This window comes from Crinia signifera, chromosome 12, assembly GCF_055691185.1.
Source record: "Crinia signifera chromosome 12, ASM5569118v1, whole genome shotgun sequence".
Taxonomy (NCBI): Eukaryota; Metazoa; Chordata; class Amphibia; order Anura; family Myobatrachidae; genus Crinia; species Crinia signifera.
The window spans coordinates 31,619,804-31,634,313 of NC_139228.1; the positions used below are offsets into that span (position 1 = coordinate 31,619,804).

Here is a 14,510-nt window from a genome sequence, read left to right on the forward strand (position 1 = left end):
GATCCCTACAGGTACGGCCAGTGGTGCAAGTAGAAAAAACGACTAAGTTGTACTGTGCTGCGGGCTGAAGGCGCGCTGCGAAAAATGGGCGTGGTCAGGGCGTGGTCATATGACACTAGGGGGAGTGGCTATATGACAAACCACACAAAATGTAGGAGCCAAATAAACTACAAACGAAGGCGCGCGACTAAAATGTACACAGTAATGCCTGTTACGTGTCACACACCCACTACATATTACCCATGCCATAATGCCGTTACACACTATGCCCCACACCATAATGCTCATTGCACTGCTGCCGCACAACTGATTTCCATTACTAATATGCCCCAACAGTGCCAGATATGCCCCCACAGTGCCACACATATGCCCTCAGTGCCAGATATCATATGCCCCCACAGTGCCAGATATCATATGCCCTCACAGTGCCAGATATCATATGCCCCCACAGTGTCAGATATCATATGCCCCCACAGTGCCATATATCATATGCCCCCACAGTGCCAGATATCATATGCCGCCACAGTGCCAGATATCATATGCCCCCACAGTGCCAGATATCATATGCCCCCACAGTGCCAGATATCATATGCCCCCACAGTGCCAGATATCATATGCCCCCCACAGTGCCAGATATCATATGCCCCCCACAGTGCCAGATATCATATGCCCCCACAGTGCCAGATATCATATGCCCGATATCATATGCCCCCACAGTGCCAGATATCATATGCCCCCACACTGCCAATGCGCATTACACAGTTCGGGGGGTATTTGTTATGGCGGTACGGGGTACCGGCAATATATATTTTACCGGTACGCAAGTACCACCCCGTACCGCTGTACTTGCACCCCTGGGTACGGCACAGGCGCACCTACCCTACATCTTCAGTTTATATGTGAAACTAGCGTCCTCCATTGGCGGTGGTTGCCGGAGATCACAGTCGCTGTAAGGTTACTAGAACATATGACGCTCATCACACTATACTCATAAGGTCATGTTTAGGGACATTTAGCAGGATTACAGTGGCTAAAACTAGGCTTACTATATTATCCCTTTAAACCGGGACACTAATGAATTACATGGGTTCTGTGGTTGGATGAATTCAAGCCTACATTTCACATGGTTTTACTCAATTGCAGAACCAGAGTAATAAGTGAGCATCCCGGTTTAAAAGGATAGTCTGGTAAACCTAGCTATTATGCACCATTACTAGAACAGAAGACGCACATCACACTTAAGCTGTGTACACACGGGGCAATATGTCGCTAGCATTATATTGCTCAGCAATCATATTGCTCAGTGTCTCCTTTTCATCAGCGACCAGAGATGGTCCCTGATGAAAGGGAACCTCTGCCGGGGGAGCCACAGAGGGAATCAGCTGGTCACAAAAGCAAGCTCCTGCGACCAGCGATCATAAGGGGGGCTAAAAACGGGAGCACGCACCCGACGATTTATCGCCGGTGCACACTCCAATCGGTGGCAATATGGACGCTCAGCGACCATATTTCCAGCGATTATAGCCCGTGTACGCACCTATAGGGTTTTATTTTAGTTTAATAAGTCCCGCACGGGGGGACGGATTTTTAGTGATTTTAATGCGCATGTGCAGACGCTTGGTGTAAACACCTAGCAGTACGGGCGGGGGCGTGGGGCAGTGGCAGGGGGCATAGCCCATGTAAATGCCCGAGTCAACCACAATAAGGTCCTTACTCCCATGGTACTGTTTTCCACCATTTAGGACAGGGATGGGGAAACGTTGGTCCTTCAGTTATTGAACTATATATACCATAATGCCCTGCTACAGTTTTGCTATTTGGCCATGCTAAAACTGTTGCAGGGCATGCTGGGATGTGTAGTTCAACAACAGCTGGAAGCCCATAGGTTCCCCATCCCTGATTTAGGAAGACAATTTACTCAACATCAGTCTGTATTCTCTGTTCTGCTTTTCCTGGTGCTTACAATGTGGAGTGTATGGCTCCTATGATAGATTGGCACTTCCATCCCCTGGCCCCATACATTCATGCGATTGATATAGAGGTTGTGTTCGGACTTTTGCGCTCTAACCACTTAGGATTATGTATACAGTATACAGTATATGGCCATTGCTACAAAGGTTTTAACCCACACCAAATATTTAAAAGTGTTTTTAATAAACAATGTTTTGAATTGATGTTCTGTTAATAAATGGTTATATTTTGTGCTTCACAGGCTATTGATGAGGTGTAATTAATTCCATTTTGTATTTATATTGGTATACTCGACTTAGAGATTTATCCTCTTATGTGAAAAAGATGCGGCAAGTCTAGATGATGTGTATTTTTTATGTAAAATAAGAATACAATCCTCATAATAAAGGGAGTGTAGATTCCGGAGTATGGTAACTTTTGGTAGGTTTGCTTTTCAAAGTACAAACAATACTTCTGTTAAGATCCAGCCCATGGACGCACCGACCATTTTTGTAGGCAGGACAATGAAACGCTGCGACCGCCCCCATAGGCAAACGCCGGGGTGGTTTCCGGTTGCCCGGCAACCCCCCTCCACTTGGCAAGTGGCTAAAATTATGACAACAATAGCAATATTATGCAGTTTAAGGGACAGAGGAGAGCTGCTGCACGTGCCCAGTGGTAGCAGCATCTAACAAGTTTCCTGTGTGTGTGGATTTGAGTCATCCATCAGTGCAGTAGACCAGAGAGCAGCTACCAGGAAGAAGAGACAGGAGCCTTACTATTAGTGGGAGAATGTAAGCTTAAGTGCATTACTAGTTCCATTATGTTTTTGTATTTATTATAATGGTATATTAACCTTTTCTTGACCACTTATTTATATTATTTAAATGTTTGATACAGCCAATACTATAGACCATCCATAGTGTTACAAATTAATACTGAATTATATCCAGTGTAAAATAAGACCAATGTGTTCATTAATGTCTAGGGATCATTACTTGGTTCTTCTACCGCTCCTCCAGACTACGGCATTGCTCCAATGTTGCATAGAGTGTGAGATTGTGGACTGAATTTGGAAACCCCCCTCTAGAAAGCCTGCGTTTTCCACTGGCCCCAATGCCTTTCACTCATTTTGTGAAGGCGTTCACTCTCGGCTCGAAAGGTCGCTGTGTACCCGGTTTAAGATTTAGTAACTTGTTTTTTACTATTGAGAGAAGTTACAAAAGATTATTTTGACAGCCAAAGTGTTGGGGCTTAGTCTATTGCAAAATATATAATAGCCTTATCTATCCTTTGTCATAATACAGAGGGTACTAATATATTATAATATCATTCTTATCTCATGTTGCACGTGCTGTATGCCTCACGGAGCACCAATTTAGATATGAAATAATCTGTAATTATCACATTAATGCCAGAACTGGGAAAGAAGCCACTAGGTGTGGCCAAGAAGGAAATGAGAACATGCGATCAGAACATCAGAATTAATCAGATATAAGAAATTACAAGCTAGTATGGTGGTATCTTTGATCAATTACAAATCTAGGTGGCGCTTATACACATTGACACATAATATATATCAATAAAACAAACATGTTTTGGTACTTGTGAGTTATCTGGGCTGCCGATTTTTTGATTGTATGCCTTAAGTTAAGGCATACAATCAGATGCGATGCGATGCGATATCGCATCGCATCGCATCGCATGCGATCATCGGATGCGATGACCCGATTTTTCCATAGGAATCAATGTTAAAATGGACTGAGTCCATTTTAACATGGAATTCAATGGGAAAAAGGGGTCCTTTTCATACCCCTACTATCCAAGTGGGCATGGAGTTGGATATAAACCTGTGGCGAGCGTAGCGAGCCACCGAGCCCGAAGCGTGGCGAGCGAAGCGAGCCCCGCGAGGGGACGGTATTCTGTGTCCCCTCGCGGGGCTCGCTACGCTCGCCACGCTTCGGGCTCGGTGGCTCGCTACGCTCGCCACAGGTTTATATCCAACTCCATGCCCACTTGGATAGTAGGGGTATGAAAAGGACCACTTTTTCCCATTGAATTCCATGTTAAAATGGACTCAGTCCATTTTAACATTGATTCCTATGGAAAAATCGGGTCATCGCATCGCATCGCATCGCATCCGATGGTCGCATGCGATGCGATGCGATGTACCCGATCCGACCCGATTTAGAAATCGGCAGCCCGGATAACTCACAAGTACCCATGTTTTTATTCAGTTAACCCGGGAGTGGGTCAATAAAATAGCAACTTATAACAAGTACTGGACCAAGTTTTCACCAGTCATTAACAGAGACAACTAATGTAACGTATATTGTGGTATACTAAATAAGATGTGTGTTTTTTGTTCTTTTTAAGAAAACCTTTAGATGAAACAGTTTAAGCAGCGCCTATCTGTTTGGATATGGATGCTTTTTCTTCCCATGCCCGGAGAGGAAGCGAGAAAACAGTTCCTGGCACCTGTGGAAGGGACCTGGCAGGCTCTGGGATTGGTACACAGGGCTGCCGAGAGGGGGGGTGGGTACTAATTACCCAGGCCGGGGCTTGCTGAGGGGCCCTGGTCCAACTCCCCCTTCCCCCCTCCCGGGCAGCAGCACACACCCACCGCATGTGCTGTGCTGACCGCAGGCTCATCATGAGCATCTCACTGACAGCGTGAGAGCTCATGCTGAGCCTGCTGTCAGCACAGCACATGCTGTAGGTGTGTGCTGCTGCTGCTGTTGAGGGGGGGAGGGGCAATAACACCCCCTCAACTTTAGAGTTTTTTTTCACCCACTCTAATCATTTTTGGGGAGTGGCCTAATCACGGGAGGTGCTCACGCCCCTGCGATTACGTCACCCCTAAAAAAAAATTACCGGTTCCCAGCATACCTCTCGGCTGCCCTGCTGGTACATGGGTACAGAGGTTTGGCTGCACATTTTCATATCCCTGCCTACTATGGACTGCATGGGCTGCAGCCCATAGATGCCAGGTAAGGCTGACAGAAAGAATGGGAGTCCTCTGCTAATCACAGTCTGGACTAGCAGTTCCAGAGGCAGGAAACACCACCCAAAGGGAGTGCTTGTCCTAGAGGTGACTGGCATGTAGCAATTCCAATAGGAAAGTCACTGAGGTGGTAGATGTTACTGGGGTGGGCCTGCACTTTAGCTCACATGTAAAATCCACCACTGATTCCACCGTACAGGGAAAACAGAGGCGTAACTCTGGGAGGCAATGGAGTCATCTGCCACTGGGCTCCTGCTCCCAAGGGGGCATCAGTTAAATTAAAAGACATTCGTATTGATTCCCCTCCTAGCAGGACAATAGACATCACACCCTACCCGGTTTTAAACTAACAATTGTACATTATTAAAATCTGCACACTTAGAGGCCCATTCCGACCTGCTTTATCAGGTCCGAATTCGGCCCCGTTTCCGATGGTGGGGTTTTGCGCATGTGCATAGGCATTAATGCGCATGTGCCACCCGAGCAGCAGACGCCTTCAGCAAGATTTTCACTGAGTGGGGAGTTCACACATTGATTGGCAGCCAGAGAGGTTCCGGGGTGGGCACCCGGCATTTCATGGGCGTGTCCTCAAAAATGGTGGGGGCATGCCCATAGAAATGCTGGCCAGGCCTGAAAGGGGGTGGGCGGATGACATCACATGACATCACATGACATCAGGGCCCACCCCCAATTCATAGAAAACCATGCAGCAGAAGAGTAAGTCCTGGGCTACATGTGGTGAGCAAACATTGAAGGATTTCTCCTCTAAGCGGACGTTTGTGAGCAGATGTGTAAGCAGCGTAGCGAGGGTATCGGACCGGAGGGGTGAGGGGTGTGCGTTCACTGTGACGGCATTAACCTGCTAGCTAGGTTCTGAATATACGCAGCCTAGCAAGTCTGAATAAGGCCCCTACAGTGCAGGAGACTGTAAGGTGTCTACCTCCAGTGAGACAGGTCCCAGGTTCTAATCCTGGGTATGATGCTAAGCAATGTATTTGTTTCAAATAAATAATAATGTAAATAAATGTGGTGCAATGTAACAAGAGTTATAAAATATTTTCTGGATGTCCTGGGGGGAGGGGCATCAATAATTACCTTGCCTCCGGGCAACTTGGGCGAACTTACGCCACTGCCTCCAAACCCACTTCCATATCTTTCAGAGAGGCCCAGTTAGCTATAATTGAATTAGCAATGTGATCGGGCGCTGTATTATCACCCAAATTCGGATTGCAGGATACGATTATACTGGCCAGATGTGTGACAGAGACCATGTAGGGGCAGGGACTCCAAAAGCAGCCAGTCTTGCAATGTGCTTCCTCCAGTGCCGGGACTCCCGGGCACGCTCATGGCTGACCCCTCCTTCATACATTAGGGTATACTAAATACTCAGGCGACTATCGAATGATGTTCCCCCCGCAGGCTGCGAATGGATGTTTATGTAAGACATTTGCAGCCAGTGCGTGCAACACACGCTGCGAATGGGTGGTGGCCAGGCCACCTTTCGAAGGTGCTGGTTTGGTTGACTCACAAGGATGCAAATTTGCATCCGAGTGAATCAACCAGAATAACCCCCTAAATCACAGTGATTACAGCAAATCACTGTCCTTGCATAGAAACTTGATATTGGTACCCCTGACCGAATCTGAAGAGTTTAGGCAACTATGCTTTTTACAAGGCCATGCCCTCTTTTCAGAATGCACAGGATTCAGGGGGGGCTTTTTGGTCACCGACCCAATTACTGCCACTGCCTTCATCATACCCTGTATTTTTCTTTTTTATTTACCGTATTTATTGGTTGCTACATGTAATCACTGGATAAACCTATATTATGTGACAATAAGGCCTAATTCATTAAGGATCACATACGATAAGCTGCGCGCAGTACCTTAGCATACACAATCCTTAAGCATATGCAGGAGGAGGTGTATACCACCCCGTGTCTGCATTTGCGGTTGCATGAAACTGTGATTGCAGATCAAGGGGAACATTGTGGTGTCCCTCTGCAACTGCAGCCTGAGTGAGTCCAAACTTATACCACTTTCACTTCGCATTGCCGAGATCCCGGGTCCAACCTGGCTCTGACCCAGGCCTGGCACTTTCACATTAAACCCAGGTTGCCCATTATACACAATCCAGGGCCGGCGCTACCCACTCAGCAGCTCCTGCAAAGCAGGGAGGCGCCATGCTGAAAAGGCGCTGTCTCCCTCCCTGCTCTGCTAAAGCTGCCTCAGTCCTCACTGTCAGTGCCTATCTGACAGCGGGCGAGCGGCAGTATAAAGAGCTGCACCGCGCACACACTGTCCTCCTCCTGCGACCTGCCGCCTCTTCCTCACGGACACTTGCGCTGAGGCATGAAGCGCTGTCTGTGAATGCCTGGATGACATGTCATGTCTGGATCCGCCCCCTACCCATTGCTCCCTGCGCCTGTCAGCTGTCAATCAAATGACGAACAGGCAGCAGCGCCTCCCCTTCCTTCCCTCTTCTCAGTGTGCTGTGCCAGTGCCAATGCCAATCCTCAACACTCTGCCCCCTCTATCTCCTCCCCTCTTCTACCATCTCCTCCTTCTCTCCCCTCCTTTCCCCCTCAGTCACGAGAGGGGTGTAATGGCGTCCTCAGCGTCCTGCCTACGCAGATAGAAGAGGAGGGACTGCACAAGAGTTTAACAGCAAAAGAACAGTGAGTCTTTTATTATACATGTTTATAACAAATATTTTAATAATTGTAGATTTTTTTATATATACAGATGGAGTGGGTCTCGCTCTTGCAGGGGATGGCGGAAGATTCGCCAGCCGCCATCCCCCGCCAGCCGCCATAAGGGGATGCGCGCGCGTCGCCTTACAACGGGGCTTCCCCCGGGTCCCCGCCGCCTTGCCGCCCCCCCCAACCCTGTCCGTCTCCCTGAAGCGGAGGACAGGGTTCCCATCCCCCCGCCGACGGGAAACTGAGATGCACGCGCGTCTCAGTCAGATGGGGCGCCTCTTCGCCAGATTCTGGCGCTGGCGCAGTGCCAGCAAAGAAGAGACCAGCTCCATCTGTATATTTAGACACTTTTTAAATAATGGGCTGGGTTATGCGCCTAAAGGTGGCTATACACGCTGCAATAGCAGCGTGCGATGCGATGTGCGCTCCTGCGGGCATCACATCGCACAGTACAAAAAGTATGTGCTGCACATACTTTTTGTACTGCTTTGGGATCGCATCGCACACACATTGCATGCATGCCGTGCGATGCGATCTAGCCCATAACGTATGCTATTCTCGCAGCTTGTATGGGAACCTTTAGTGCCTGCAACATTTTGCGGACACAGCACTGAGATGGTGTATGCATACATGTACATGCACCCCAGATCCTCCATAGGATCGCATGTTGCATAAGCTCCCACAATCGGGATGCAGCTTGTTGCAATGGCAATGTGAAAGGGCGCAAAATGTATGGTTTGCAGGAGGGCGCTGGACACCCTAGCACCGGCCCTGCTTCAATCCCGGATCAAATTGCTGGGTTGGTCGACCTGGGTTATAAGGTTTAGTGCTTTCACACTGCACCTTGCCCCGGCAAAAACCCGGCAGTAATAATTTGAGGTGCAGTGTGAAAGGAGTATTACCAGGGGCGTCTGTTTGCAGGCTCCCCAGCCATGGCCCCTCCTCTCTGCCGCAAGCAGTAGGGTCTGAGCGCTCTTGTGTCATGCTGGAACCTCTGCTGCATTGTGGCATCTGAGCACTAGAGCGCTCAGGCTCCACTACGCATATGCAGATCGCTGAAAAATAACCGCCGCCTCATTTTTCCCTCGATTACTGCAGAGCTCCTGCTGCCGCCGCTGGACTCCAGAGTGTAAAAATGTGTACAGTGTCCATGATGTGTACCCCGTTAAACACTGCAGTCATTATAGATACGCCACTGGGTATTACTCAGGCTGGACTTGGTCAACAGGGTCAGAAGGCCGACACAAGCATTAGGTCCACAATGGGAAGGTCGACTGTTGACATGATTTACTTTTTGAGTAACATATGCCGACAGGGAGTATTTCATACCCTTCCATTCACTACAGTGTGGTGGGAGAAGAAAATTGTGTGCCCGAAGCATGGCAACTTTGGGACAAAAAAAAAACCCCCCATGAAAAACTCATGCTGACCTTGACTGCCAACCTTCCCATTAGCAACCTGCTTATGTTGACCTTCTGACCTTTGCCTTGTCGACCTATTTTAGGTGTCATGCGGTACCAGAGGCAGAACTCTGGGAGGCAATGGAGTCATCTGCCGCCGGGCTCCTGCTCTCAAGGGGGCACCTCTCCACCACTGCCAGTTTAAAACCATTAATTGAAAGCCATCAAAATTGCTTCTGTGGCTGACTTCTGAAATATGTGTTCTCTCTCTTTCTCTCTCTCTCTGTATATATATATATATATATATATATATATATACAGTATATAATATATATTTCATAACAGACTATATATATTTTGATTAACATTGTGTGGGGGGGGGGGGGGGGGGGGGGGGGGGCACCAATATTAATCTTGCCTCCGGGGAACTGGGACAAACTTACACGCACCACTGTGCGGTACCCAAGGTTTTACCTTAATTGGATAGCACTGGATGTAACCATACTTATTGGATACGCAAATCAGTGCCGGGCACTTCTCGTGGGGCTGCCAGCTGCGATTGCCCAAAGGCAGATTGCAGCCCCCCCCCGTGTAATACAGTGAGCCTGACCTGTACCCTATCACACTGCAATGCACTGCTTATTCCAGCCTGTACAAGCAATCATGTAACACCACAGACATATACCGGGGTGAGCCTATTATGCAGGGAGCCAGCCACACTATGCAGATCTGCCTTGTCACGTATTTGCGCTGGCCGCCGTACGTGTGGCAGAAGTAGGTGCTATAACAGCAGGTGGCACACACATGGAATTCAAGGCAAGCTCGATCACTGCGCTGCTGCCCCCTCATCAGAAGAGTTACTGGTGTTGCCATGGGAACCCGCACCGCCCTCAGCACCGCCCGCCGCCATTTTGGCCAATAGGAAGTCTCGCGAGAATAAGCCGCAGGGGCTCGGAGCTAGCGGGCGGGGAGCAACTTTGTTCTCAACTTGTGCGGTCGGAGAGCGGAGTCTGGGTGGATCTGGAGAGGCCGCTGGAAGCATCGGGGCTCCGGGAGCGCCTCGGACTGCGGAGGGAAGGGAGTGGGGCTGATGGTGGGGCACGGTCTGTGCTGGATTACTGTGGGGACGGTGACCGGGAGTGCGTCCTGCAGGAGGAGCAGCCACACAATCACAGGTACTGAGATTGTGCAGTATGGAGAGCCGGCTGCACCGTGTACTGGGATCTACATACTGCGCTGCACGAAGCGTTCCTGTCCGCACTGCACCTTCTCACACTGCATCTACATCACACAGTGCACTTTCTCACACTGCATCTACATCACCCAGTGCATCTTCTCACACTGCATCTACATCACCCAGTGCATCTTCTCACACTGCATCTACATCACCCAGTGCATCTTCTCACACTGCATCTTCATCACCCAGTGCATCTTCTCACACTGCATCTACATCACCCAGTGCATCTTCTCACACTGCATCTACATCATACAGTGCAACCTCACACTGCATCTACATCATACAGTGCACCCTTACTGCATCTACATCACACAGTGCATCTTCTCCGCTGCATCTACATCTCACAGTGCATCTTCACTGCATCTACATATCACAGTGCATCTTCTCACACTGCATCTACATCATACAGTGCACCCTCACACTGCATCTACATCATACAGTGCACCCTTACTGCATCTACAGCACACAGTGCATCTTCTCACGCTGCATCTAAATCATACAGTGCACCCTTACTGCATCTGCAGCACACAGTGCATCTTCTCACACTGCAGCTACAGCATACAGTGCACCCTCACACTGCATCTACATCATACAGTGCACCCTTACTGCATCTTCTCATGCGGCATCTACACCACACAGTGCATCTTTGCACGCTGCATCTACATCATAGAGTGCACCCTCACGCTGCATCCACAGAACCCAGTACACTGCATTTACATCATACAGTACTTATAAGCACACTACACTGCATTTTAATCATACAGTGCATCTTCTCACACTGCATCTACAGTACAGTGCACTACACACAGCATATCCACATCACATACACTGCATTGCACACAGATAATTACATCACATACACAGGCACATAACCCTGAACTGGTACAAAAGCACATTTTCTATATACACTGCTCTAGCACACACTGCACTGGCACTCATCTTGCACTGGCCCACGGCACATCATCATGCACTGGCACACATCACATCTTCATCGTGCACTGCACATGGCACACCTCTTCATCGTGCACTGCACATGGCACACATCACATCTTCATCGTGCACTGCACATGGCACATGGCACATATTCACTCACTGACACATGGCATATATTTTTAATTCACTGTACTGGCACACAGCACATCTTCATCAGACACTGCACTGGCACACAACACACTGCACTGACACACAGACTCTCATCATACAGAGCTCTAGTAAACACTAAACCTTCTCACAACCCCGATATGCTGTGCCCCAACTGGCACTGCACGGTTGCTTTGGACTGGATCACCACCCTAATCATTGGGTACTGCACTTGGTTATCCTATGCCACATTGCTTCATGGGCAGTGCAGGTGACTGGTATACAACTCCCTCTCCCCATCCCCACTGTCCATTCTCACTGCTCACTAATAGTTTGTTGCAGAAAATAAATAACTCCGCACACTTGACTGGCCTCATACATCCTTCATCTATCACTGGACTGGCACAAGACATCCCTTCATTGCCTTCTGCTATGATTTATGGCATTCTGCCAGGACACACAGAATTGATACTAAAATACCAAATATTTGTCCATGCATAGAATCAGGAAAGCAACACTCAAACTCTCCTAGCTTTATACAAAGCAAATCTCAGGGCAGCATATTTATTTATTTATTTATTTATTAACAGTTTCTTATATTGCGCTTTACATAGGCGACAGTGATACAACAAAACAGGGTATTTACAGACAGTCAAAATGTAGGAGGGCCCTGCTCGCAAGCTTACAATCTATAGGAGCAGCTGTCATTTCAAGGCATAGTATCTGGCATAACCAATGCTGCTGAAATCTGTTCCACTATCTGCATCTGCACTGCCTATATAAAGTATATTAGGATACATCCATACTGACTCCCAGCCCTGTGATGTGACACAATGCATCTTCACACACATGCCATGTATCAATATGTTGGTCATCTTCCTGACTTCCTGACTGTTGCTCACACACCATGTAAACCACATTCCCACTCGCATCTTCCATCTGCGTGCAATGAAACGAGTAGTGTTCTGGAATACCCTAATGCAAGGTATTGCTATTGAGTATGGTAACTCTAAAACACGAACATGAAATATTATAAACACATGTAAACTCCATTTGAAAAATGCCTTTGGCATTCAAAAAAACCCTGGCCTCCAGGTTTATTTATATTACCCACCAGACAGTACTATTATCTTTTTCACAGCTGTGTTATGCTGATCTATATTGTCACCATGCAGTGATTTATTGCATTCTTCTAACAAATACACAGCTCTGCTTTCCACGTCCTGGGAATGTACATAGTGTAGAAGCAGTACTGGACATTGCCAGCTCTTTTTCACTTGCTTTTTTTAATTAAAACTGTGCTTTCGTTGCTCAGAGCTGAGCTGTCCATAATCTGTCTACATGTATCTGTGTCAGAGCAAAGGTGGACATGTTTTCAGGCAGCTCCTGGGGTAAAATCAGATTGCAATAACATAAAACCAATGTGGAATTCTCACTGTACTTCACTTATAACGGCCATTGTTTTTTTTTTTAAATTCACAATGGTGGTGACATAACTGATTAGCTAAACTTTGAATGGTGTTTGTCTCAATTATTTCACATAGTGAACTGATAGGTTACATTTGGTGATGTAATTGGCTTCTAGTGAATTGATAGGTTACATTTGGTGATGTCATTGGCTTCTAGTGAATTGATAGGTTACATTTGGTGATGTCATTGGCTTCTAGTGAATTGATAGGTTACATTTGGTGATGTCACCGGCTTCTAGTGAATTGGTTCAGCCCACAAAATGGTTGTCTACTCTATTAAGGCAGTAGGATCTATGTAGCAAAAACCTTTTTTTCGATTATCATCTATTTCAATCCAGTTGGTTATTTTTGGCTTTAGCACCTTTTTAGACTTGTAAGTCTCCCGAATACTTTTCTCACAGATCTGTTTCTGATTTGAGATGCCATATCAGTATGGTTATGGGCTAGACATATGGCAAAAATTGTTTAATTTTGTACTGAAGAATTTTTTTTTATTTTTTAAACCAATTGAGGAGAAAATAGTTGTTCATCAGGCGATTGTGTCCAATAAATTACCCAGAGGCATACCCCTTATATACATACAGTAGTTAACCTTTATACAATGGGACAAGGGTCCTCATGTCCTAGGGCAGCACAGATGTTGTAATGGTTAGCATTACTGCCTCACAGCACTGAGGTCATCGGTTCGATTCTCACTTTTCTAGTTCACTCTTTCTGACAAAATCCTTCTTAAGGTGTCCATACACGTTACAATTATTGTATACAATATTGTATACAATATCGCATCTCATAGCATATCGGTTTTGCGATGAGATGAGATCTAGTACAAAAAGTATGTGCAGCACATACTTTTTGTACAAGATCTCATCTCATCTGATCTCATCGCAAAACCGATATGCTATGAGATGCGATATTGTATACAATAATTGTAACGTGTATGCATACCTCCCAACTGTCACGATTCCGTCGGGACAGTCCCGATTTTCGGGTCCTGTCCCGACGTCCCACCCACGGCAGGCATTGTCCCGCTGCGGGGGGTGGCAGTTGGGAGACCCCCCCAATCTAGTAGAATAGACGCTGTGCGCATGCGCACAGTGTCTATTCTCGTATGAAAATGAGGTTGCGGCTAATTAGCATAAGCCGCGCCCTCATTTGCATACGCCCCACCCCCTTTTCGGACGCTTGTCCCTATTTCCTCCGGACGGAAGTTGGGAGGTATGTGTATGGGCACCTTTAGATGGACAAAACCCATGTGCACTGCAGGTGGGGCAGATGTAACTTGTGCAGAGAAAATTAGATTTGGGTGGGGTTTACTTCAAAGTAAGATCTATATTACAGTGTAAAAATAAAGCAGCCAGTATTTACCCTGCACAGAAACAAAATAACTCACCCAAATCTAATTCTCTCTGCACATGTTACATCTGCCCCCCTGCAGTGCACATGGTTTTGTCCATCTAAGAAGGATTTTGTCAGAAAGAGTGAACTAAAATAAGGCCCAAAGTGAGAATCGAACCCATGACCTCAGTGCTGTGAGGCAGTAATGCTAACCATTACAACATCCGTGCTGCCCTAGGACTGCTGAACTAGAATAAGGCCCCAAGGCTCTAACTGTGCGTGGTTTGTATATTCTCCCAGTCCCGTGCTTGTGTGGGTTTACTCCGGGTACTTC

At 47.2% G+C, this 14,510-nt stretch overlaps 1 protein-coding gene across 5 annotated transcripts in view; it reads left to right on the forward strand.

The window, feature by feature from the left end:
* The first annotated feature begins 9,991 nt into the window (after nucleotides 1-9,991).
* SIPA1L1 (signal induced proliferation associated 1 like 1) overlaps nucleotides 9,992-14,510 on the forward strand; it is a 205,250-nt gene continuing 200,731 nt past the window's right edge. For 3 of the 5 annotated variants that reach the window (XM_083166408.1, XM_083166412.1, XM_083166409.1), the window contains exon 1: nucleotides 9,992-10,230. The gene's annotated coding sequence lies outside the window, so the exon portion shown is untranslated. The remainder of the gene's footprint in view (nucleotides 10,231-14,510) is intronic. The other 2 variants (XM_083166410.1, XM_083166411.1) reach the window with 1 other exon arrangement.